Source organism: Microcaecilia unicolor, unplaced genomic scaffold (genome assembly GCF_901765095.1).
Source record: "Microcaecilia unicolor unplaced genomic scaffold, aMicUni1.1, whole genome shotgun sequence".
Taxonomy (NCBI): domain Eukaryota; kingdom Metazoa; phylum Chordata; class Amphibia; order Gymnophiona; family Siphonopidae; genus Microcaecilia; species Microcaecilia unicolor.
In genome coordinates, this window is record NW_021963333.1 from 64020 (window position 1) to 91231 (window position 27212).

Here is a 27212-nt window from a genome sequence, read left to right on the forward strand (position 1 = left end):
CAATGTGATGTTAGGGTCGAATAGGTAGGTATGTTTCAGGCACATCAGGGGGTCGAAGATAGGGAGGGTTATATAGAGGCATATTTTCAAAGCACTTTGGGAGGCTAAGTTCCATAGGTTTCTATGGAACTTTGGGAGGCTAAGTGCTTTGAAAATGAGCCTGATAGTGTCATTATTTTATAGACCTCTATCATATCTCCCCTCAGCTGACTCTTCTCCAAGCTGAAGAGCCCTAGCTGCTTTAGCCTTTCCTCATAGGTAAGTCATCCCATCCTTCTTATCATTTTTGTCGCCGTAAGCGCCCCGTATAAGAGGCTTGGGGAGGCTAAGCCTCCCCAGCCCAAATGCAACCTTCCCAATCTCTGGCGGCAGCATACAATGTAAACTGGAGCTTCCCCTCCCTGAGCTGCCTTTCTGCCCGACTATCCGCTCCCTAACCCAGTGGCCGCCAATAAACAGACCGTGCGCAGAACCATAGAGCTCCGCTACACGTCACTGACAGCTCTGCCGGTTCCCGCCTGAACAGGATGTTGCATCATAGAGGGTGGGACCAGAAGAGCTGTCAGCGCCGCCGTGCAGCGATCCATGATGGCCCCGTGCACAGTGTCTGCCTACCAACGGCCACTGAATCGGAGAGACAGCGGGTCCGGCAGCAAGACAGCATGGAATGCAGATTATCCAAAGGTCACAGAGAATAGGTGAGTTTTTAGTTGTGATTTGAATTTACTATAAGAGGTTTCCATGAGGAGAAGGAGCAGGAGGGCATGCTAGAGAGTGGGACTTAAAAAGCTGAAAGAAGATTCTCGAGAAAGAGTTAGACAAAAGGAAGGTAGAACAAGTAGGTTTACAGTGGAAGAACAAAGAGAGCACGCGGGGGTATAAGAAGTATTACCGAATTAAAGTAAGCAGGAGCAGTCAGGAAACGTTATTTGTAAGTAAGACAATTTTAAACTTAATACATACAGAGACTGGCCAGCCAGTGCTCCGAGTGAAGTGGTGGAGTGATGCAGTGGTCAAAATAGTGAGCCAAATGCAAAAGTTTAACTGCAGTCGATTGAAAGAGCTGAAGGCACTTGATGGAATATAGAGGGAGACCAGGGTAAAGTGAGTTGCAGTAATCTAGATGGGAAATGATAATGGATAGGAGGACAGAGCAGATAAGGTTAGGGTCTAAATAACAGCAAAGGGGCGGATATGATTTAGAGCAAAGAATCCTAACGGATTACTTTGTCAATTTGAGGCTTGAATGTCAGCCGAGTCAGAGAAGGGGAAGTCCAAAGGTTGAAGAGTTGTACCACAACAGCCCTTAGAGAGAGAGAAATACCTTATATGTATCCCGCACGCATTAGGGAGAGATATTCCCCTTGCACAACATGTGCTGTACAGAAACATTCCTCTGCCCTGATGTGTTCCAGAGAGAGATATTACCCGTATTCCAAAACCCAGTAGAGACCTTTCATCTCCCATCATCTGAATTTTTTTTTCCACATCAGGAAGAAAATCGCAAGAGGAGCTTTCCCTTTCTAAGGGCTCTTGTGGTACAACTCTTCAACCTTTGGACTTTCAAAGGAAGACATGAAACTTCCCTTCAGAACCACCTTTGACCCTTGTGCTCAGAAACAGACAGCCACAGTAATACAGGACTAATAGGTTTCTGATACCATTGTGTGAAGTGTGACTTCAGCCAGGATTCCAACTATACAGCATATGGAGAGCTCGGAACAGAAAGTACTACAGCTCCAGTGCAACAGATTAGACAGACTTCTTATGGGTAGCACAACAACAAGAAAATGGGAGAAGGAATAACACAAGACAAAAAGACAGAAGGGAAAGACAGAGGAACAGGAAAATCAGAGAAGAATTAAAGAAACAGAGCATCATTCTCAATCCTTCCTTCCTTACCCAGGGATAAGGATGTGACAAATTTTTATTGGACTAAATACATTTTTTTCACTTGCTTTCAGAGGTCTAAACCTCCTTCCTCAGGTTAGTAAATTCCAAAAAGCTAGTAAAAATGTATTAAATTAGTTCAATAAAAAGGTATCACCTTATACATTTTTGTTCCAAATATTTATTCATTTTTTAATTTAGTGAAATTTAAATCTGTTGGTCTGACTCAGTATGGCTATTCTTATGTTTCAGTCAATTTGCTTTATAGGTCCTGAGTGACTTTTTAAGGTTTTGTAATACTTTTCAATATGCCTAATATTAGAATTTGGACTTGATTTAGCTCATAGCATTCTCAGTAGTAGCTCAACTTTCACTTGCTAACCTTGAATCTTACTATCACATTTTGGATAGGACACCCTTGGTATCTCTGCACTCTGGAAATTGAACCTTAGCACTGGTGCTTTTGTGTCATCCAAAAGTTCTGGCTGGCTATTCAGTAATGCACTTTCCTTCCAACTATACTGTTCAGCCATCAAGCTCTCAGACAGTTTGAGCAACCACTTTATTCTTTGACATATGATACATATCTAATATCTAAATTTAATAAAAGGTATTACTTGTTACTATTTTACTTTTATTTTTTTTTTCTATGTTGTCAGATAATTATGGATGTAAGCCCCACCCCTGGCACCACCCATGACCCCGCCCCCTTTAGCCTCCCCAAAGAGTTGGGGCACCGACCACCTATGTTTGTCGCCCTTCTCTGTACCTTTTCTAATTCCACTATATCTTTTTTTGAGATGAAGTGACCAGAATTGCATACAGAATTCAAGTTACAGATGCACCATTGCATTATAACATTTTCATGTTTGCTTTTTATTCCTTTCCTAATAATACCTAACATTCTATTTGCTTTCTTAACCTCTGCTGCTCACTGAACAAAGAGTTTCAAAGTATTATCTTTGATGACACCTAGATCCTTTTCCTGGTTGGTGACTACTAATCTGGAACCTTGCATCACAGTAACTATAGTTTGGGTTCCTCTTTCCCACATGCATCACTTTGCACTTGCTCACATTAAATGTCATCTGCCATTTGGATGCCCAGTCTCGTAAGGTCCTGTTGCAATTTAACAATCCTTTTGTGATTTAACATCTTTGTATTCCCATCTCTAGATCATTTATAAATATGTTAAAAAAAACAGCAGTCCCAGCACAAATCCCACTATGTACCCTTCTCCATTGAGAATACTAACCATTTAACTCTACTCTCTGTTTTCTATATTTTAAAACAGTTTTTAATCCACAATAGGACATTACCGCCTATTCTCATGACTCTCTAATTTCCTCAGGAGTCTTTTATGAGATACTTTATCAAATGCTTTTTGAAAATCCAGATACACAATATAAACTGGCTCACCTTTATCCACATATTTGTTCATCCCTCCAAAGAAATGTAGTAGATTGGTAAGGCAAGATTTTCCTTCACTAAATCCATGTTGGCTTTGTCTCATTAATCCATTCTTATGTACATGCTCTGTAATAATTGTTATAATAGTCTCTACCATTTTGCCCAACACTGACATCAGACTCACCAGTCTATAATTTCCTGGATCACCTCTGGTACCCTTTAAAAAAATTGGCCACCCTCCAATATTCCAGTACTACAGCAAGTTCATTTTTCAATTCTATCAGTTCTCTGGGATGAATACCATCTGGTCCAGGTGATTTGCTACTCTTCAGTTTGTCAAATTGTGCCATTATATCTTCCAGATTTATAGAGATTTAATTCAGTTTCTCTGACTTGTCAGCTTTGAATACCATTTCTGGCACTGGTATCTCTCCCAAATCTTTCTTGGTGAAGACCGAAGCAATGAATTAATTTAATTTCTCCACTATGGCCTTGTCGTCCCCAAGTGCCTCTTTTACCCCCTCTATCATCTAGTGGTCCAACTGTTTTTTTGCCAGTTTCTTGCTTCTCAAAATGGCCAAAAACATGTCTACCTGCTGAAAATGTCTAAATCGCAATTTTTGAACTGGTAGAATTTGGAGGTTTTCCACTGAGTTCATCCAAATAGCAAGGGGGCGTGTTGTGGACATGTTTTGGGCGGTATTAGGGTGACCTCAACATTAGGACATCTTTCAGTGATAATGGAACAGGAAGATATCCAAGTATTAAAAGAAGTACGTTTTTATCTAGACCTGCTTCAATCATGTCCAAATTTTAAAAAGATGCTCTGAATGACCAGTTGACCACTGGATGGATTAAGGCATGACCTCTCCTTAATCCCCCAGTGGACACTGTCCCCCTTCTCACCCCACTAAGAACTAAAACTGAAAGGGGATACCAGGTGCTATGACAGCATCAGGTATGATGGGCATAACCAACAGAGCAGCAAGCAGCTCCCAGGAGTAGCCTAGTGATCAGTACAGTGGATAGAATAAGGGGCTCCAGCTTCAAATCCCCTTCCCCTAGTAAATTTGTGGTGGATACCCTGTTTCCCCGAAAGTAAGACATCCCCCGAAAATAAGACCTAGTAGAGGTTTTCCTGAATTGGTAGATATAAGGCCTCCCCCGAAAGTAAGACCTAGCAAATTTTTGTTTGAAAGCAGGGCCGCCGAGAACCGGACAAGGCCGCCCCCCCCCCCACCCGAGGTCACCGGGCCCCCCCTCCACCCACCCTCCGTTGCTTCCGGAACTAACCTTAAACGCCTCCTTTCACCTTCGCAGCAAGCCTCCGCAAGGCAGACCTCTCCTTCCTTCCGTGCCCCCGCCCTCGCGGACGTTACGTCAGGCGAGGGCGGGACACGGAAGGAAGGAGTGGCCTGCCCTGCTGCTGCTTGCTGCGAAGGTGAAAGGAGGCGTTTAAGGTTAGTTCCGAGAGCGACGGAAGGCGGGCGGGCCAACCCCGATCCAACCCCGATGTTTCCCCGAAAAATAAAACAGCCCCTGAAAATAAGACCTAGCGCATTTTGGGGGGCAAAAATTAATAGAAGACAGTGTCTTATTTTCGGGGAAACACGGTATTGTGAGCCCTCCAAAACCACCAAATTACCTACTATAACTAAATATAGGATACACCTGCAGGCTTGAAGGCGATTGTAATTGTGTACAGTTAGGTACAGTAAGTTTTACTCTGTTCCTGGAGAGCTCAGAATACAAAATAAAGGAGTTATGGTGAGAATTGTACCTGGGTGCCATTGCTTAGAGTCTACCCTCTGATCTGCAGGGATGTCTGTGTGGCCATTTCTCTCAAAATGTTGCCAGACAGACTTTCTAGGGCCTGGTTTTTTTGGCGTTTACAATTTGGACTTGTCACTTTTAAAAATGGCTCTTCTCTGTAGATGTCTTCTATGCAAATACATCCATATTAGAGCCATTTTTGAAAGGGAAACCCAGACGTTTTTCCTGTTTGAAAATGGCTCTATGATGGACTTTTTTTAAACGTAATGAGCTAACTACCGGATTCTATATATCGCGCCTTAATTTCTGTGCAGATATAGAAGCATATTCTATAACATTACATGTAGCGTAATTGGTCAACTAGCTAATCAGAGCTGTCAATTGGATGTTATGCAATTATCAGCACCAATTGGCATTAATTAAGATTTACGTGCACAACTCGCTAAGCATATTCTGTAACATGGTGCGTGTAAATTCTAAGTAGCATAGTTGAAAAGGAGGCATGGCCCTGGGTGGCCCTAGACGGGCTGTGGTCTTTTATAAAATCTATGCATGTTGTTATACCTTATACCCGCTCTGCACCTAATTTAGGCATTAGGATTTACGCCACGTAAAACATGGCATCAATGGCCACGACTAAATTTGGTCACGTGGAAAAGCATTCGGTGTATTTAGGCCTATTCTATAAAATATAGATGTACTTTAGAGAATATGCCTAGGCATATTTTTTTCCATGTGGACTTTACAGGCGCCATATATAGAATCTAGCCCTAAATGTCCCAATTCTGACTTGTTTTTTCGAAACTGCCTGTCTACGTTACTATATCATCCCTGTCCCTTCTCTCCTCTAGAGGAAAATGGTTACAAAAAGCTAAAAGGATCAGCTGCAAAGGTTAGGATTTTAAATCAGGCATGGACATTGTTTAAAAATATCATCTTGCAAGCCCAAGTAACATAGCAGCCCTTTTACTAAGGCATGTAAGCACCTATGAACATCCAACGCATGTCAGTTTTGAACTACCGCCCGGCTACTGTGAGCCCTGGGTAGTAATTCCATTTTTTACGTGTGTCCGATACGTGCATATGAAAATATTTTTTATTTTCTACCACGTGGCGCTAACCAGGCGGTAATTGGCAGTATATGTGCACCGACGATTACCACCTGGTTGATGCATGAGCCCTTACCACTAAGTAACTTGGCAGTAAGGTCTCAGGCCCAAAATGGACATGTGCCAATTTTTATTTTGCCGCACGTCCACTTTCAGCCATGAAAAAGGCCTTTTTTGCAGGCACGCTTAAAAATGGACCTATGCGCATCCAATACATGTGTCTACAACAGCGCAGGCCATTTTTCGGCGCACCTTAGTAAAAGGACCCCTGAGTAAATGTCAGCAGATAAAGACCTGCATGGTCTATCCAGTCTGCCCAACAAAGTGGCCAGAGTTGAATCTGTCACTCTGCACTGGCTCCACTTCTTCATGATTTAACACAGATATACATGGAGGGGTATTTTCGATATGACATCTAAGTCCGGCTTTGGACATTTTGCAAAAAATGTCCAAAATCCAAATAGAAAAGAACAGTGGCGTAGTGAGGGCGGCTGCCACCCGGGGCGGATTGCCGCTGCACCCCCCCCCCCGGGTGTAGACCAACACGACACCCCCCACCGGCATGGACCCCCCCCCCCACTGGCATAGCGCCACCCCGACACGGTCCCCACCTGTCTACGAGCTCCATCCATCTGCAGCGCTGCTGTAAAAATTGCTTCGTCGGCCCTTCCCTCACTCACTGTGTCCCGCCCTCTGACGTAACTTCCTATTTCCTCAAGGGCGGGACACAGTGAGTGAGGGAAGGGCCGACGAAGCGATTTTTACAGCAGCGCTGCAGATGGATGGAGCTCGTAGACAGGTGGGGACCGTGTTGGGGGGAGGCGCTGCACCGGGGGGGGGGGTGGACGGATGCACCCCCCCCACCCGTTGACATCCGGGGCGGACCGCCCCCACCGCCCCGCCCTTGCTACACCACTGGAAAAAGTCATTTTCGAAAAAGAAAAACATCTATCTTTTGTTTTCAAAAATACTGTTTCTAACAAGGTTTTGTGCTTTGGACGTTTTGTTTTTTGGTCCATTTTCGAAAAAAAAAAAGAAAAAAAGTCCAAGTGAAAAATGTAGAAAATCAAGCTATTTGATGTAGGAGGGGCCAACATTTTTAGTAGACTGGTCCTCAGACAGAAGACCTACCCGTTCCACTCCACTCATTATGTTTAAACAATTTTTATTGATGAATCAGCAAAGTATACATTATTCAGCAATGTATTGAACAATGATACAAAAGTTACCATATACTCAAAAAAAGAACACAAAATAGTAAATGTCGTCATTAAAATTTGACCCTTTGCACAACTCCCTCCAAACAATTGGAAACCAATCAAATTAGGGTCCCCAAGGCAGTATACCATAACCTCCTTCCCATATCCCTCCACAACCTCCAACATCTCAAAACACAGCCAGTACCCAAACCAACCCCCCTTCCCTTGCATCCCCATTAATAACCAACCAGTAATTCACAACCATTCCCCCCCCAGGGCCCACACTCTTATAGCCCCCAGGAGAGTGAAGCGGTCGCTATAACAAGCATTCCACAATCCTTCCCAATCCCTAGCTAAATTGTCATATCAAATCTGGAGAATGAGCTATCACAATCGCTACTAATCCCTAGTTAAATTTCATGTCAAATGAACTATCACAGGCCATTTAGAACCAAACTTCTACTCCTGGGGGTCAATGAAGTCAAATATGGGTCCCAAAGTTTCAAAAATCTGGATTTACGCTTATACGATCCCTTCGCATCCCTCACCTCCCATGTTACCATAGAGTGACTCAGGGGCGTAGCCAGACACCCAATTTTGGGTGGGCCTGGGTCCAAGATGGGTGGTCAGAAGAATTCCATTTGTCCCACAGGTGATTTGATCTCTCCCTCTCTCGCCTGTATGCCATATGGAGGGGCAAAATGGAAAGATCGTCCAAGTACGAATTAGGACGTTCTTACGAAAACGCCCAAAAATAGACCTGTATAATGGAAAAATAGTGTGGGCGTTTTTCGATAATCGATTATCCCTGTAAGAAAACAATCAAATGACGAGCGCATAAGCGTGACTAACTTGGGCGCTCTAAGATGGTCGATTATTGCAGGTGCAAACGACCAAATCACGTGGTGTGTAAAATAATGTACAAAGGTGTATCGCAAGTACAGTACATGTTGTTCATGCCATCCGGGTACGGAAATATATGAGGAACGCATATATGTGTCAACTACAGACATATAATGCTGCTCCACCCATACTTTCATCATATGTGCCCATCTGAATGTCCGGATCTGCATGCACTGTACACCTACTGAACATGCAGTAAATGCATATTGTGTATATGTGAAAAGGGTCGGGTGGGGTGCGTCATACTCATCTATATAAGGCACGTTTCACACTCCTGCAGGCATGTGCACGTCAAAGACGTCTATGCTTACGAGGGCGTCCACGTGCTGATAGGGGCCATATATGGAATGGTCATCCATATATGGAGCTGTGCATGAAACGACGTCCCTCACGCAAGGTCGTCTATATAAGGCACTTCTTTTCCAACACGTGGAAAAATGGCACAACGGCGAGAGCCGAATTTTGGAGAGGAGGAGAGTTTGCTGCTCGTCAGCACACCCTCTTCATACAGCACCACCACCTGCCCCCCAGGCTGCAGGCCATGCGAGCCTGGTCCCGCATCCGGGACAGGTTACAAAGGTAAGGTTATGGCCCAACCCCCCTCCCCTCCTGTACCTACACATATAACAGCTCCGTCATCAATGTTACCAGCAGTAACTGGAGTGTCCATGCAAGGATCATGAGTAATATAGGAACATGCACAATCACTAATAATTTGTATGTTATTTAAACGACCACCATTCCCACATCCCTACAAGAATGTATTTCGTTAGGTTAGTATCGTGACTATGCTATTAGTGTTATGTGAAAATTTCGTTAGTTATGTGAAGGCCACATTTTCCAACCCCTCTTTGCAGCCAGTGGGTTACAACGCCTCCGAATAGTGGAAGCATGAGACCAATGAAACCTATACCATACTTTATAACATGGTCATGATAACACATATAAAGTAGTTTAACAAGCATACATTATAATGTATACAAACGGTACTGTCTGGCCTCATGCCCACCTCTCTGGCATCATCTGCATAGGAACCAACTCGGTGGCTGCTGTGGGTGCTTGACCACCCCACCCCCAATATCAAATATGTATGGAGGGAGGGGTCATCTCCACTGGGGGTTCCACCCCCCAAAATGGTAAAAAGGTGGCTCCTATGATTCACTACCAATGGAGGTGCCCCCCCCAACACTGTAGACCCTCTCTCTCTGGTATGTGAATAGCAAATGAATGTGTGCAGAGGACAAAAAGGACCAACACCCCTGACCCCTGCTCTACAAACTTATATCTTACAGACGCTTTGGAGTCCACCGGGACCTCGAGTCCCTAAGGAGGCGGTTCCGCCGGGTGAGGCGGGAGAGGCCCGACCTCATCCGGGCGGTGCGAAGGCACCTCAGGGCTCGCCGTAAGTATTCAAAAACAGGACACCTGTACACATTACTACATACATTTCATGAATAAAGCAAATGTGTTGTACAATATCACTTCCCATGTGCCTAATAGCCACCTAGTAATACCATATCTGTCCCAGATCAAGGATGCAGGTTGCAGGGGTTCTCCCATGAGCGTGCTTGCAACGTCCGACCATCCCCCCGAGATGAATGAGATGATATGCCACACTTTACTATTCCCCTTATTGTGGTGGCTGATTACTGTGTCCTGGTACAGCTGCCTGAGGCCCTACTTTTACTGCATGTTATGGCCTAAATCACATAAAAGAATTGTGCTCAACACCCTTCCCACTGCCCCCCCCCCCAATAACTCCTACAACAACTGCCCATCAACCCCTCGTTGCATCTCACAATGCAAACATGCTGGTCAGCAATGAATTTGGTATGGCCACATGTCCTGTGTGGTGTGTGTCAGAGGAGGGTCCAGGGTTCTGTTTCATGTCATCTGATGCAGCTCATTCCCCATGGGCATAGGCTACGCCTTACCACACCCTGCCCCATCCCCTGCCTCACGCCACCCAGCTACTGCACTATGCAAGCCATGGTGTATGCACTGATCTCAATCACACTCCTTTTACATACACAGGGCTCCACCAGCAGGAAGCTGAGCGGCAGGATGAGGAGGGCCACCACCTCCAGGAGGAGGAGGAGGAGGAGCAGGAGGAGCAGGAGGAGGAGGAGGAGCAGGAGGAGCAAGAGAAGGGGCACATGGAGGAGGAGGAGGAGCAGCAGCCAGGCCAGGAGGCGGGCCACCAGGAAGAAGAGGAGGAGGAGGAGGAGGAGGAGGGAGTCCTCATCATAGATGAGGATCTGGACATTCATGAGGACCCCTCCCCACCTGCAGCTCCGTATCAGGCCTCTCCCTCCCCACATGCAGCGCCATCGCCTGGCCCACCTCCATCCCCTGGGCCAGCTTCTGTGTCCCCTGGCCCACCTCCATCCCCTGGGCCAGCTTCTGTGTCCCCTGGCCCACCTCCATCCCCTGGGCCATCTTCCGTGTCCCCTGGCCCACCTCCAGCCTTTGGCCCGGCTACTGTAGTGCGCCTCCTGCAGCAGCTGGTAGATGGCCAGCACCAGCTTATAGTTGGCCAGCAACAGCTGCTGCAGGAGGTGACAGCCCTACGGCAGGGCAATGAGCAGCTCCAGGGCCCACTAAGGGTACTGCTGGGGCTGCTCATTGCCCTGCTACAGAGGGCCTTACTAAGAGGGCGTGGCCGCCCTTAATTTAAATAGGGGGGGCCTGTTGGGGGTGTGGGGAGTGGGTGGGGGAGGGAATTGTTGGGGTTGTGTGTGTGGGGGGAGGGAAATGTTGGGGTTGTGTGTGGGGGGGGAGGGAAATGTTGGGGGTTCTGTGGGGGGTGGGGGAGGGAATTGTTGGGGTTGTGTGTGTGGGGGGAGGGAAATGTTGGGGGTTCTGTGGGGGGTGGGGGAGGGAATTGTTGGGGTTGTGTGGGGAGTTGTGGGGGGGAAGAGGGCATTGTTGGGGCTTATTTTGTAGGGGTGGGGGTGGGGGGAAATAAATGTTTTGTTACAATATAACTATCAGTGTGTGTGTGTGTGTTTGTCTCCCTTGTGCATTACATATCACCAAATGGTGCTGTTGAGTTGAGAGGAAGGAGGCAGCAATATGCATAGCATTAAATGTGCTGTGTGAATGAGAAGGTGATGTATGTCTGAGAATGTTGGCCATACAGAACGCCACCTGTTCATTCCAACCTGCATGGCCATATGTGCAGGGGGGTTGGGCCGGGGAGGCTGGATGGATATTTGTGTTCATGAATAAAAATGGCCAGCCAGCATCTCTCTCTCCCTTCCTCCCTACCCTCCACCATACTGACCCACAATACAGAGTGCCATCAATAAGAGATTAATAGTGTACCACGTGTGATCTGCCAGGTACACACTTCCACATAACTCCAGGTACCACATACACAGTGTTTGCTGTCTGATGGACACATATCCTTACCCACAATCCACATTGGTGGGGGGGGGGGGGGCCAAGAAGGACCTACAAACAGCTGGCTCATATGTTCACATTGAATACATCAGCTATGGTATATAATGCTGAGGAGCAAAAGGGAAACAATGGGAAACCCAATAGATGGATGGTTACTTCATCACAGTTGCAATGTAATACTTGTGTTAGGGAAGGGCACAAATAAAAATGGTGCTCATTATTTGCAGGTGTGGGTGATGACACTTTCTCCAGTAGTTGATCAAGGTGTGTTACATTCAAGTATTCTGGGTTTGTGTCAAACTTTGTCCCTGAAGTGACTTGCCTTAGGTGGGATTTGAACCAGCAACCTTATGATTATAAGGCTGGTGCTCTAACCACTAGACCACAGCAGCCACCAGGCTTTAGCCACCACCAGTTACTTTGGGTTGGTACCTGTACACACACCCCTCTCCCTCACCACCACGTCATAGGCCTCAGTGGGACTACCTGTAGCCACCTCGATCATTTTGTCCAGGCTACCGATTAAAAACAATGTAATGTGCATGTTCCCTACCCTACTACCTATGGAGCAATTTAGGAAGGTGTTCCATAATGTGCTATACACATCCATTGCATTAATCATTCTCCCCTCCCCCGCCTATGGACCTTGAGAATGGGTGGCCACTTCATAAATGGGGACTGGGGTACACCACATAAACAAGGAAGATGGAAGCTACCGGGAACCAATACAGCACCTCCAACAGCTGGCCCACACCACTGAGGACCTGCCAACCCCACAGTACAGTGCACAGGAACCTGGTGAAAAGAGAGCTACCTAACATCTGACTCCAGACTACATACATACAGTGAATGCACACTCCTTGACTATGAGCACAAAGAGAAGAGGTGGCAGACAAATGAGAGCTTACCATGAACGTCTGTTTCAAGACTGTGTAGTGCGCCTTTTATCTTCTGGAACATTAGCTGCACATCTCCTTGATTGAAATGACCCTTACCGAGGGGTGCTTGATGTGGGCCGACTGTACTAAATTCTTGGCCCCCACACACTGCCTGCTACAACCAGGCAGAGAGAATGGGAGAAAGGAAGGGAGCATCAGGGGATGTGGAAGACAGGAAACGGAAGGCGTGGTGGCTGAGGGCCAACAAGTATTCCTCCCCCCCTAAATACACAGGTGTACCCAAGCATACTTAGCTAAACACATACCTTCATATAAGTGAGGGTAAAACCCTGTAAATGATTATTACGAACAACGGGCAAGGTCTAAGTGCAGGAAATGGCAGGTAAAATGGCAATGAAGAAAGGGAAGGCAGGTGGAGACGCCCATACTTATCTACTCATAATCGAAACCATGTGTTCCTAATCGCTATCTGAGCTGGGCACGCTTAGGAATTATGTGTATAATTGAAAAAGAAACGCCCATATCAGAAACGCCTATTCCCCCGTCTCAATGGGCGTTCTTGGCGCCTATATAAACGCCCACTCCGTATTTTCGAAAACCCCATTGGTACAATGCCACCACGCATGCCGCCGACCCGGAAGGGTAATTTTGTCGAGGCAGAGGTGGAGCTCCTGGTCCAAGAAATTGTACAGCGCCACCGGAGTCTGTTTGCTCCCACAGGGCAGAGGCTGGCAGCAACAGTAAAGCAGCGCGAATGGGAGGCAGTACGGGACAGCCTGAATGCTGTCTTCCATGCTGGGAGAGACGTGGAGGACTGCAAGAGGAAGTGGCGGAAGCTGAGGAGGGATGTTCGCAGGAAGGCGGGGGCCAATCCCCCAGGCAATGACACTGCCAACCTTACACCCATGGAGCTGATGGTGTACTCCCTCCTACCCCAGGAGGGCATCCACGGGATTGGCTCCCTGGACACCTCGGGCCAGGCTGAGGACTCAGGTAGGTGTTTCATTATGCAGTTGGGGTATCTGTTGTGCTGCACTACACTTGTGTTGGGGTCAGGGGGAGGGAGGTGAGGAGTGGGGGGCAGGAGGAGGGAGGTAGGTGGGGGGGGGGAGTATCTCTGGCTGTCTTTATGTATATTAACAGGCCACCTTTATGATGCTGTTGTGACCTGGTAACCCCTACTCCCTAGCTCTGTACCCTTACTCCCTATCCCTACCGTTGTCATTGGGTTTCCTCTTACCTGTCCTGTGTGCCCATATTTATTGAATTAATTGTAAGCTCTATTTGAGTAGTGGTAGTGGTCATGTGTGTTATAGGAGCAAGCAGACAGGGTGGGTGCTGTGTGTGTGTGTGAGCACCCCCAATATTGAGGAAAGATCATGTAGCTGTGCAGGGAGGAGGGTTGGTCACTGGGCTTAGCACCCCCAATACTACTTTCCAGTTGGCTCCTATGGGTGTGTGTAGGTTACTACTGTGGCAGAACTTTGGGGGCCGTCCTTCCCTACTACTCCTCTATTTTCCCATTACCAAACTGTGCCTAGTTCCTCCTGTGACCTCTGTGCTCTACTGAGTGTGGGCCACATGCATTCAACTGAAGGAGCCTGTAATGGGGGTCATAAAGCAGTTCTATGCAGTTTAGCAAGTCAGTAGTAACACAACACATGCTGCAATGTTGTTCAATTTAACATTTATACAACTAACAGCTTGAGCACAACGTTGTGAGTGGTGTCCTTCTCTTGGCTGCTCATCCACCACCTCTACCCAGCTGCCTGCGGGGCTCTCTCTTTCGTACCCGTGTCAATTCCATTCCTCCTCACCATCTCTTTGCTGGGTCATCAGGTTGGGGGACATACCAATGTATATGAATGCTGAAAGACAAAAGTGGGTTATTTGCACCAACACTATTCCTCACTCTTGTGCTATACAGGTGAAGACTCGGAGGAGGCCGGCCCTAGTGGCCTGCAAGGCCAACGCCCTACACCATCCGTCCAGCCTCAACCTCCACAGCCTGCAGCACCAGCAGTCCAGCCTCCACCACCTGCACCAGCTATGCATCCTCTGCGTCCACCACCACCTGCACCAGCTGTCCAGCCTCTGCCACCACCACCACCACCTGCACCAGCTGTCCAGCCACCACCACCACCTGCACCAGCTGTCCAGCCTCTGCCACCACCACCACCACCACCTGCACCAGCAGAGGCCGCACCTTCAGCACCGGAGGACTTTGTTGAGGAGGAGGAGGGCCCAGCTCCCCGCCAGAGGCCATCCGGCCAAAGGAGGCAACTCCTGCGGCTGGCCACCGAACTACTCCGCCACAACGTGCGCTTGGAGGAGTACCGCCAGCAGAAACTGGAGCTGCAGCGCCAAGCACTGGAGGCAAGTCAGCGAGCACACCAGGAACTCCTCCAGGCGCAACGTGAAGGCCACCAGGAGGTGCTCCAGCAACTGAGACGGCTGGAGCAGAGCATCCAACACCTGCGCCCTCAGGGCACCGCGCCTACTCCAGCCCCCGTGCTGCTGGAGCAGCCCCTGCCATCAACATCCTCCTCCACTGACCACCAGCAACCACCAGCTAAGAGGTGGGCATTGCGATCCTCAGCCTCCGCACCCACTCCTGCAGCACCCACCAAATCTGCTCCCATTCTGGGTTCTGTGGCCAGACCACTAGAACCAAGAAGGTGGCCCGATTTCCACGGTGCAGCCGAAGCCGCAGGCTGCCGTGGGGATAGGGAGCAGGACACTGGGAGCAGCAGCTCAGAAGAGGGTGAAGAGACTTCCCATGCAGCACCAGCTGCAAAGGAAGGGCGTGGGAGGGGTAGGAGGGGACGGGGGAAGGGAAGGGGAAAATGATGGGACATGCTGTAGGGTGAGGGTTGGTGGGAGGGGGGTGGTTGTGGGAGGGGGGTGGTGGTGGTGGTGGTGGTGGTGGGGTTGAACACACACATATGCACTGAATGTCACAAATAAATGTTCACTTACTTTCACCTAAAACTTGTTTCAATGAGTCTTTGTCTTGCTCTTACGCCAAGCTGGTAGGCATTGAGCTCTGCTCTGTGGGCTGGGGGTGGAGGGGGCTCCTCTTCCAGCTCATCTGGGGCCTCTTCTGGTGGTGGCTGTGGCTCCTCTGGGAGAGGCTGTCCTCTGCGCTGGGCCAAATTGTGTAACATGCAGCACGCCACAAAGATCTTGGCCACCTTTTCTGGACTGTAGAGCAGCTCTCCTCCAGACCGGTCCAGACAGCGGAAGCGGTTTTTCAATAAACCAAAGGTGCGCTCAATGATCCCCCGGATGCTGCGATGTTTCCTGTTGTAGGTTTCTTCTGGCCCTGGTTGTGGGTGGATCAGGGGGGTCATAAGCCATGTCCTCTGCGGGTAGCCTCGGTCACCTTTGCAGAAAAGCAGAATGAGATAGATGAGTGTGTATCGCTTGGAGCAGGTACAGGGGGGGGGCGGGGGGATTTGGATAGTGGGTTGTGGTGGAGGAAGCCAGGGCGGAGGGTTGCCCAGTGGAGGAGGTCTAGTATGGGTGGTACATGCATGTTGCACTTACCTAGTAGCCATCCACCAATGAACTCCCCTCGCTCGAACCTGCGGAAGATGCCCGAGTGCTGTAGGATGTAGGCATCGTGGCTGGAGCCGGGGTACCTGGCACACACGTCTAATATCTCCCCCTGGGCATCACATACAACTTGCATGTTCATAGAATGAAATGCCTTCCTATTTCTGTAGGTGGCTTCGTGTGCCCGGGGGGGGGTCTGAGGGCTACGTGTGTGCAGTCTATCACACCGATGACCGAGGGGAATCTAGCAACAGCATAGAAGGCGGCCATGTTGTTGTGCAGGGCCTGGGGGGTGGTGGGGAAAGTGATGTAGTGTGAGGTGTGAGTTATGAAGGCATCCAGGAACTGGGTGAGACAGTGTGAAATAGAAGCCTGGGTGAGGCCTGTGTTAGCAGCTAATACGGATTGAAAACTGCCAGTGGCCAGGACAGAGAGAGCGGAAGTGATTTTGAGGTGGGCAAGAATGGGGTTATTCCTACGTGTCTGGGGCTGAAGGAGGGGTGTCAGCTGCTCGCACAGCTGACGAATAGTGGCCCTATCAAACCTGAACCTTGTTAGACACTGCTGGTCAGTGAGTTGTAGGAAGGTGGTGCGGGGCCTAAACACTAGGGGCCGTGAATACCTCCTGCGGTGGGTGGCCTCTTCGTGTAGCATGCATGCCACAAGTGCATTAAGTGCATCCATATCCCCACCACCAGTGCAAGTATTAGGACTAGTAGTCAAACAAACAGCAACACACACAGATCTTTCACTTCCAGCCACCACGCCCTCTGGCCACTCACTCGCCAAACAGTACAGGAACACAGAGACAAACGGAGGTCAGGGAATAGAGTACACACGTGGGAAGAGTGAATGGGGAGGGATAGGGGGAGGGGAGGGGAAGGGGGCGATGGAGCAAAGGAGTAGGAGTAAGGAACGGTCAAAGGGTAAGACACAAAAAGAGGCAGGGCACACAGACGACGGTCACAGGTACTCAACACGCTCGGCTTTCTCTCTGCAACCACCACTTCCGCTCTTCCACCAACAATATCGCCACTCTCCAACTACACACAATCGCTAATGGGTCTAAAGACGATTTCCCCCTTGCTCTGGTCGCTTTTATTTCGGGTCCATCATATTACGCCCATCTTCCCGCTCAACCAGAGCCCTTTCGCTAATCGTTATACGTTGTACCCGTCCACGTCGTATCACCGCCCCTAACACGCCCCCGACACGCCTCTTATTTGGACGTTTTTACGTCCACGTACGAGCGACACGGGCGCACTGAAACATTGCTTTCAATTATATGGATTTACTCTTTTTTGTGAGATTAACGTCCATCTCCCGATTTAGGTCGGAACTTGGGCGTTTGTCTCGTTCGATTATAAGCAGGATGGTCTCTCAAACATCCCCCCCTCTCCTGCATACCTTTTAAATAGGAGATTTTCACCAGCAGTGAGCAGCAACTAATACACACTGCTCATGTTGGCCCCACACCCTTCCCTCTGATGCAACTTCCTGTTTCCGCATAGGCGGGAATACATCAGAGAGAAGGCAGTGGGGCTGGTGTGAGCAGTATGTATTAGTCACTGCTCAATGCAGGCAAAGATCTGCTATTTACAAGGTATGCAGGAAGGACAGTCATTGGGAGTTTTAGGCTGGTGGGGCTTGGGGATCCCTGCCAGCCACATCATAGGTGTGCTGCTACTGGGTGGGCCTGAGTTCAAAGTGGGTGGGCCCGGGCCCACCCAGGCCCACCCTTGGCTACGCCACTGGAGTGACTCAGGCTACGCCAGTGCCAAAATGTAGGTGGATCTGCGGAAGTCCAAGATTGTAGGATACATTTCTTTGCCAAGAGACACAATATCTGAGGTAACAGAATACTGGGTGTAGCAGACCCTTTCCTAGATCCCGGAAAGTCCAATAGTAATCGTAACAGCCTATCTCCAAGCCTACAATGTAGGATCGATTTCAAGTATAGAACCACTTTATTCCAAAAACGCCTCACCATTGAGCATTCCCAAAAGGCATGATAAAAGGTATTATCAGCTGTTTTGCACTTTAAGCACAAAGGCGATGCCACTCCCCCAGCGCAAATCAGCCTAGCTTGTGAACAATAAGCTCGGAAACACATTCCCTGAGATTGGCATTACTGGTCAAACGCGGAGTGCCGAATGGCAGATGCAATATCCTGAGACTGCACTGGGTGACCAATGTCTCTTTCCCATTTTTGTCGAAGTGGTTCCAAATCTCTAGGAACTTCACACTTCCACAATGCCTTATGGAATCCTGAGACAGTGGTAGTATTGGGTGAAATGTCATCCAAAAAATCCCAAACAGTGGTCCCCATATGAACTCTCAAAGATTCCTTGCATAATGACCAAACATAATGTTTTAGCGTACAGTAAGCAAACGTATCTCCCCATTGAAGACGTTCTTGCCCTCTCAGTTGTTCTAAGGGGCAGAGATCACCATCCACATCAACAACATGTTCCACGAGCCCTACACCCGCTCTCTCCCAGCGGGCAAAAACTGGATTATCCAGTCCGGGTGGAAAAGTGAGGTTACCTCGCAAGGAGAGCAGATCAGTTACCTGTGGATCCCCACCCAGGCCTTTCACCAGCTTATTCCATGCCTCTCTTAATGGATTTAAAAGCACACTACTCCTCGGCCTCTTAGGAATTAATGAGCGCTTCATATGTAGTAATGAGAGCTTATTATAAGGAGCAAAATATGCAGTTTCCAGCTCTAAGGGGGTAAACCTGTCTCAAACATGTCTCAACAAACACGCAAAGTTATACAACTTCAGATTCAGTAAGCCTAGCCCACCTTGAGCCCAGTTCCCCATCAAATACTGACAGCGAAATTTAGGCTTCTTTTTCGCCCAAGAGAAACGTTGAATCAGACAATAAATCTTCTGATAATCTTTCTGTAGTAATCGTATAGGCAAGGTTTGAAACATATAAAGCCATCTAGGCAGAATTACCATCTTAATAAGACATATTTGCCCTGCTAGTGGCAAAGGTAACGACTGCCAGCTCTCCATTTGTCTCTCCATCTTCTCCATTATCCAGTTCATATTGAGAGTATATAATTCCTCTACCTTAGAAGCTAACCTGATGCCCAAATAGTTAAGAGCCTTTCGCCCACTGTAGCCCGCCAAAGGAGTCTAACATCCGGAGTGGTTCCCAAAGCTTCCGACTTATCCAGAGTCAGCTGGAACCCCGCGAACTCCCCATATTAAACAAAAGCCTTCAAAATGTCTTTCAAGGATTTCTGAGGCTCCATCAGAAGAACCAGCAAATGGACATCCCTGTCGAGTTCCTCGCCCAATCATAAAATCTCCACATACCTGTCCATTAACCATCACTCGCGCTCGGGGAGAGCACTCCACTCATTATTTTATAGACCTCTATTATATCTCCCCTCAGCCATCTTTTCTCCAAGCTGAAGAGCACTAGATGCTTCAGCCTTTCCTCATAGGGAAGTTGTCCCATCCCCTTTATCATTTTTGTCGCCCTTCTCTGTACCTTTTCTAATTCCACTATTGGGCTCATTTTCAAGAGAGAAGGACGCCCATCTTTCGACACAAATCGGAAGATGGACATCCTTCTCACAGAAACGTCCACATCGGAATAATCGAAAGTCGATTTTGGATGTCCCCAACTGCTTTCTGTCGCAGGGACGGCCAAAGTTCAAGGGGGCGTGTCGGAAGTGTAGCAAAGGTGGGACTTGGGCGTGCCTAACATTTAGAAATCCTTCACCCATAATCGAAAAAAAGAAGGACATCCCTGACGAACACTTGGACGTTTTCACCTGGTCGTGTTTTTCTTACGACCAAGGCACAAAAAGGTGCCTGAAATGACCAGATGACCACCGGAGGGAATTGGGGATGACCTCCCCTTACTCCCCCAGTAGTCACTAACCCCCTCCCACCCTCAAAAAATATCTTTAAAAATATTGCCAGCCTCAGATGTCATACTCAGGTCCATCACAGCAGTATGCAGGTCCCTGGAGCAGTTTTAGTGGGTGCAGTGCACTTCAGGCAGGCGAACCCAGGCCCATACCCCTCCTACCTGTTACGTTTGTGGAGGAAACAGCGAGCCCTCCAAAACCCACCACAAACCCACTGTACCCACATCTATGTGCCCCCTTCACCCGTAAGGGCTATTGTAGTGGTGTACAGTTGGGGGTAGTGGGTTTGGGGGGCTCAGCACACAAGGTAAGGGAGCAATGTACATGGGAGCAATTTATGAAGTCCACTGCAGTGCCCCCTAGGGTGCCCAGTTGGTGTCCTGGCATGCCAGGGGGACCAGTGCACTACAAATGCTGGCTCCTTCCACGACCAAATGGCTTGCATTTGGTCATTTCTGAGATGGACGTCCTTGGTTTTGAAAATTTCTGAAAATCAGAAACGTCCATGTCTAGGGATGACCAAATTTCAGGATTTGGACATCCCTGTCCAGATTATCAAAACGAAAGAAGGACGTCTATCTTGTTTCGAAAATACGGGTTTCCCCGCCCCTGGATCGGAACATTTTGTGAGGACGTCCAAATCAAAACTTGGGCGTCCCTTTCAAAAATGCCCCTCCACATCTTTTTTTGAGATGCGGTGACCATAATTGAACACAATATTCGAGAAGCAGTTGCACCATGGACAGATATAAAGGCATTATAACGTTTTCACTTTGTTTTCCATTCCTTTCCTAATAATACATAACATTCTATTTGCTTTCTTTGCCGCCACAGCACACTGAGCAGAGGGTTTCAATGTATCATCAACAACGAAGCCGAGATCCTTTTCTTGGTTGGTGACTCCTAACGTGGAACCTTGCATTACGTAGCTATAGTTTGGGTTCCTCTTTCCCACATGCATCACTTTGCACTTGTTCACATTAAACATCATCTGCCATTTAAACGCCCAATCTCCCAGTCTTGTAAGGTCCTCTAGTAATTTTTCACAATCCTCTTACAATTTAACAACTTTTAATCCACTGCTTATTCCTAGGATAAACAGCGTAAAATCTGTTTTATGGTTCTGGGATCTTGCCACGTACTTGTGAGCTGGATTGGCCACTGTTGGAAATGGGATACTGGGCTTTATGGACCTTCGATCTGCCCCAGAATGGCAACACTTATGCTCTTATGAGTATTGGGTGCAATTTGGTTGCCATATCTCAAAAAAGATAAAGCAGAATTAGAAAATGTTCAAAGGGTTACCAAAATGAATATGGGAATGGAACTCCTCTCATATGAGGAAAAGGCTTAAGAGGTTAGGGCTCTTCAGATGGGAAAAGAGATGGCTGAGTGGGGATAAGATTGAGATCTACAAAATCCTGAGTGGTGTAGAATGGTTAAATGTGAATCATTTTTTTACTCTTTCAAAAAGTACAAAGACTAAGGGACACTCAATAAAGTTACATAGGAATAATTTTAAAACAAATAGGAGAAACATTTTTTCACTCAATGAATAGGTAAGCTCTGGAACTTGTTGACGATGGATGTGGTAACAGCAGTTAGTGTGTCTGGGTTAAAAAAATGTTTGGATAGGTTCCTGGAGGAAAAGGCAATAATCTTTAAAATTGGCTTGTTGGATTTAATAAAACTTTTGCTGTTTCTTGTCCTGAGTATTCAATCACACTTTTCTCTTTACCTTTGGCCCCCACTCTTTCAGCAGGCAACCACCGTCTCTTATATTTTCCAACATTTTCTAGCATTAAATACAAAAAATCATTACAAACATCTTTTTTCATATCAAACCATTCAGATCTGGAACTCTTCACCCATTTCAGTGAGGATATCCCCTACTTACCTTTCCTTTCGGAAACTACTCGAAACACTATACTGGCTGCCAGTCAAAGCAAGGTTAATCTTTAAAGCTAGCACCCTCATTTTTAAGATATTATTCAGAATGGCACCTGCATACATGCAAGACATGATCATCTATCACCAAGAAATGCAAGTCTAGAAACCAGAAGCTGCCTACTTCTTCACCTACCCAACTGCAAAAACACTACATACAGAACCATCTACACAGCCGGATTCAGCTACCTGGGATCCAAATGGTGGAACTCAATACCAAAAACCATAAAAAGCATCTCTAAATATCTTCAGTTCAGGAAAGAACTGAAAACATACCTTTTACAAGAATTCTATCACTAAGCACATAAGCCACAATTGACTTCTTTTAAACCACAACTGTAAAACACTAATGTTAATTGTACTGTAAATTGTAAGCCACTTTGAACCAAAACTTGTTTTGGATAACAGTGGGATACAAGAATGCATAAATAAATTAATTTGAAGACTATTTTGTTTCAGAAATCTTATTTGTCATTTTTCTGTTTTTTACATTTATAGTTGGAATCCGCTTTGAACCATTTTTTGGGAGTTGGTGAAATACTATCATATTATCTTCTATTAAGGTAGACATGGGGAAAACCACTACTTATTCCTGAGATCAGTAGCATGGAATCTTGCTACTCTTTGGAATTCTGCCAGGTGCTTGTGACCTAGATTGGCCACTATTGGAAGCAGGCTGCTGGGCTAGATGGATCTTCAGTCTGATCCAGTATGTCTCTTCTTATGTTCTTATGTATATGTATTTAGGTCCTCATCTCATATGTCTTTTGGTGAAGAGACCACACCAATTTGCATACCTCTCTCTGTTCCATCTCTGTCTTTTCTGAGATATGAACTTCAAACTAGATAGCAATTACTTTTAAATATATTTTTCCCCAGAGAGTTACAACACCTCTCTCCCACTTGTCAAAAATATCAACATCAGTGTGTTCTTCATTTTTATAAATGAGAGACAGATTACAGTACAGTCTCGATTATCTGACCTTCGCTAATCTGACCATCCTGCACATCCAACAGACCCCGCCCAGTGGTCATTGCATTTCCGTTAAGAAGCATTCGGCTTCTCTTCTTGTTTCTGGCTTCACATGCTGCAAGGGAACCTTGTGATGCAGCTGATATTCACCTCTCATCCGAGTTAAGAAGCTCGTGGTTTCTCTTCCTGTTTGTGATTTGAGCCCATACTTCTATGCATGAAGTTTTGGATCTGGGACCCTGCTTTCCCAGTGAGGGAACTGTTTTTTGATTTGAGACTAGAAAGTTGCACGGGGACAGAAATCCAACCCATCCCCGCCCGTCCCTGCTGGAATCTTACCCGTCCCCACCCATCCCCACTGGAATCTTACCCATCCCCACCCATCCCCGCAAAAATTTAAACCATCCCAACCCGTCCCCACCCGTCCCCGTAAGAATTTAACCCATCCCCGTAAGAATTTAATAGTACATAAAAGAAAGTTCCAGTCAGCTCCCTCAGTCTCTTTCTGGATTTGAGCCACAGCACTGTAGGCAAGGAAGGAATGGAAGTTGGAACTTGGAACACTCTGGTGCGCACATGTAAGATTTGTCTCTGATTCACTGGCAGTGTGTGCTGAGAGGCCGCCACATACACGCGCCAGTAGGTCAGGTGACATCTGATTCTTGTGCCTGTGTCAGAGCTGAGGTCTGTGCACCAGCCTGGGAGCAAAGAGGATTAATAGTAACATAGTAAGTGACAGCAAATAGACCTGAACGGTCCATCCACTCTGCCCAATAGTCACACTCATGATCAATTCATCATTAAATCAACGAGTGTGATATTATATACTTGATTATGGTTTTTCTTTCGTGTTTCTGGAACAAAGACCACAGGAGTCTATCTGGCTCCATCCTTATGTTCCAACTGCTGGAGTTGCCATCGAAGCCCACTCCAGCCTATTCATGTTCTCATTTGTGGGACACAGACCGTAAAAGTTTGTCCAGCACTGTCCTCATGTTCCAGCCACTGAAGTTGCTGTCTAAGCCCTTTCCAGCCCATCCTACACCAGATTGCCATGTATGAGACACAGACCATACAAGTCTGCCAGGTATCAGCTCTAGTTCATCACAGCCAGAGTCGCCATCTAAGTGTCACTTGACATATCCACACACATGCAGCCATTTAAGGTTAGCTTTTATATAACTTCCATTTTCTAATTAGAGATCCTCTGTGTTCATCCCACGCCTTTTTGAATTCCGTCATCATTTGTGACTCTACCACCTCCTTAATGGAAGACTTTCCACATTTATGCTGTTAAAGCAAGGAAGAAGAGGAGGAGGAGGAGGAGACAGCACTCAAATAAATTGGTATTCGGTAGATGAGAGGCTGGTGCAGGTGCAGCTTACACTTCCACGGGAAGCCCACAGAACTGGTTCCATCCCCGCGGGAACCCCGCAGGAACTGCCTCCGTCCCCGCGGGAACCCCGCAGAACTGCTTCCATCCCCGCGGGAACCCCGCAGGAACTGCCTCCGTCCCCGCGGGAATCCCGCGGGTTCCGCGGGATTCCCGCGGGGACAGAAGCCGTGCAGCTCTCTATTTGAGACCGTGCTTCCATGCATTAAATATTTAGACCATAGTTCTGTGCAAGGGAACTATAATTTTTGGATCTGGGAACCCCCTTGGGCGGCGAGGGAACTGTTGAAAAAGTTTTAAGCTGAGACTTTGCTTTTACAACAGTACAGTATGGAAGCAATTTTTGGACCTGGAACCCCGCTTTTGCAGCGAGGGACCTGTTGAAAAAGTTTTAAGCTTAGACCTTGCTTATAAAGAATATAATTAAGGAACACATAAATAAACATGGTTTAATGGGACAGAGTCAGCATGAGTTCAGTGAAGTGAAGTCTTGCCTCACCAATTTGCTTAATTTCTTTGAAGGCATGAATAAACATGTGGATAAAGGTGAGCCGGTTGATGTAGTGTATCTAGATTTTCAGAAAGCTTTTGATAAAGTTCCTTATGAGTCTCATGAGAAAATTAAAGAGTCATGGGATAGGAGGCAATGGGGCCCTTTTACTAAGGCATGCCGAAAAATGGTCTTAACTGGTGTAGGCGTCTGTTTTGGATGCGCGCAGGTCCATTTTTCAGTGCACCTGCAAAAAAGGCCTCTTTTTTTTTTTTTTGCAGCTGAAAATGGACGTGTGGCAAAATTAAAACCAGCATGTGTCCGTTTTCGGCATGAGACCTTACCACCACCACCCATTGACTTAGCAGTAAGGTCTTGTGCATTAACCGGGTAGTAATAGTCAGCGCGCATACACTGCCGATTACTGCTGGGTAAGCACCATGCGGTAGAAAATTTCTACCATGTGTTTTGGGCGCGTGTCAAAAATGGAATTACTGCCTGAGGCGTGTGGTAGCCAGGCAGTAGTTCCAATTTGATGCGCATAAGCGCCTACGCGCCTTAGTAAAAGGGCCCCAATGTTCTGTTGTGGATTAGGAATTGGTTATTAGACAGAAAATAGAGGGTAGGGTTAAATGGCCATTTCTCTCAATGGAGGAGGGTGAATAGTGGAGTGCCGCAGGGATCTGTACCGGGGCTGATGCTATTTAGCATATTTATAAATTATCTGGAAATCAGAATGATAAGTGAGGTGATTAAATTTGCAGATGACACAAAACTGGATACTGGGCTAGATGGACCATTGGTCTGACACAGTGTGACTGTTCTTATGTTCTTATAACGTTACAGCAAGGCAGTAATTTTTAGATCTGGGACCCCGCTTGTGCAGAGGGAACTGTAGAAAACGTTTTACATTACAGCATGGCAGCAATTTTTGGCCAGTCGAAAGAGGAAAAATGTTGTTTTGTCTATAGAGCAGAAACTTTTGCAGAAACGAGGTGCTAAAGAAAGTGAACATTAAAGATGTTTTGAGCTGCTTTCCAGCCAAGGAACCATTTTTGATCTGAGACCATGCTTTTGCAGAAATTTTTGAACCTGAAATATGTGACCCACGAGCCTGCTTTTCCTGCCAGGGATCCATTTTTGATCTGAGGCTGTGCTTTTGCAGAAATGGAACCATGGTAAGATTCTTGTGTACAATGAGTTTTATGCAGTGCCCTATGTACACCCACTGTATTCCTGTTTGTTCATTTACATTTATAGCATTGCCTTTATTCTTACTGTCATACTTAGATCCGGAGGTTTTCCAGTTGCAGTTCTACTTTCTTGAAACATGGGGCTGTGCTTGGTTCTGCTGTCTTGATTTCTGCTTCATATGGTAATGTTAATGACTGGAGAAGACAACTTGGGTGAGGTTGAACATGCAGTTATCTTGAGAAATGGGGCTCTGCTTGGTCTTGTATTTCTGTTTATGCTTTGATAAATATGGTTTCCCTTGCTTGGTTCTGTACCTGGATAGTATTTCTGTTCACAGTGCTTGCTGTACAATTGCTGTGCTCTGTATACTGCTCTGTCTTTGTGCTCAGATTCCTGCTGTACATTTTTTTAAATTGTTTTCGTTGCTGATTAGTGTTAATAAACAATATTTTAATTAAAGACACCATACACCTGTTTATCATGCATAAAGTATGTTTTCTGTGCATTATTTGAGGGTTCCCATTTTTTTCCGTATTATCTGACTTTTCACTTATCCAATAACAGACTAGTCCCGTTTATTCCGGATAATCGAGACTCTACTGTACTTCCAAATAAGCTTGCTTCTTTTCTCCACCAGAGGACACTGAAGGATTCTACAGGTTTAACCAACAAAGCCATGGGTACTTTCCCAAAGCACTATTCTGAAACTTTCTTATTAAAACATTCAGGTTGCAGATCTTTTACTCCATCTCAGGGATGGGCAACCTTGGTCTTTGAGGGCCGCAATCCAGTTGGGATTTTGAGGATTCCTCCAGTGAATATGAATGAGATCTATTTGCATAAATGGAAGCAGTGCATGCAAATTTCATGCATATTCATTGTGGAAATCCTGAAAACCTGACTGAGTTGTGGCCCTCGAAGGCCGAGGTTGCCCACCCCTGCTCTATTTCAATGTACTCCAGGACTACTCTTTTCCTAACTGTCTTTGGGTAATCAAGGCTTTTATTCTTGCTACTTTAAAACACAACCCAATGGGCCACGTTTCGCCTCTCTAGAGGCTGCATCAGGGATTAACAACTATGTGGTGAAACATTAAAAAAAACATACATTTATTAAAAATTAATAATAACTAAACCATAAATTTTCCAAGATCTGTGGGGACTACTCCTCTAGAA

At 46.7% G+C, this 27212-nt stretch overlaps 1 long non-coding RNA gene across 1 annotated transcript; it reads left to right on the forward strand.

Moving 5' to 3' along the window:
• Nucleotides 1-599: 599 nt before the first annotated feature.
• LOC115459203 lies at nt 600-26491 on the forward strand. Its single transcript, XR_003940215.1, has 3 exons — nt 600-698; nt 25924-26021; nt 26134-26491. It is a non-coding gene; the product is annotated as an uncharacterized LOC115459203 (long non-coding RNA).
• The last annotated feature ends 721 nt before the right edge of the window (nt 26492-27212 follow it).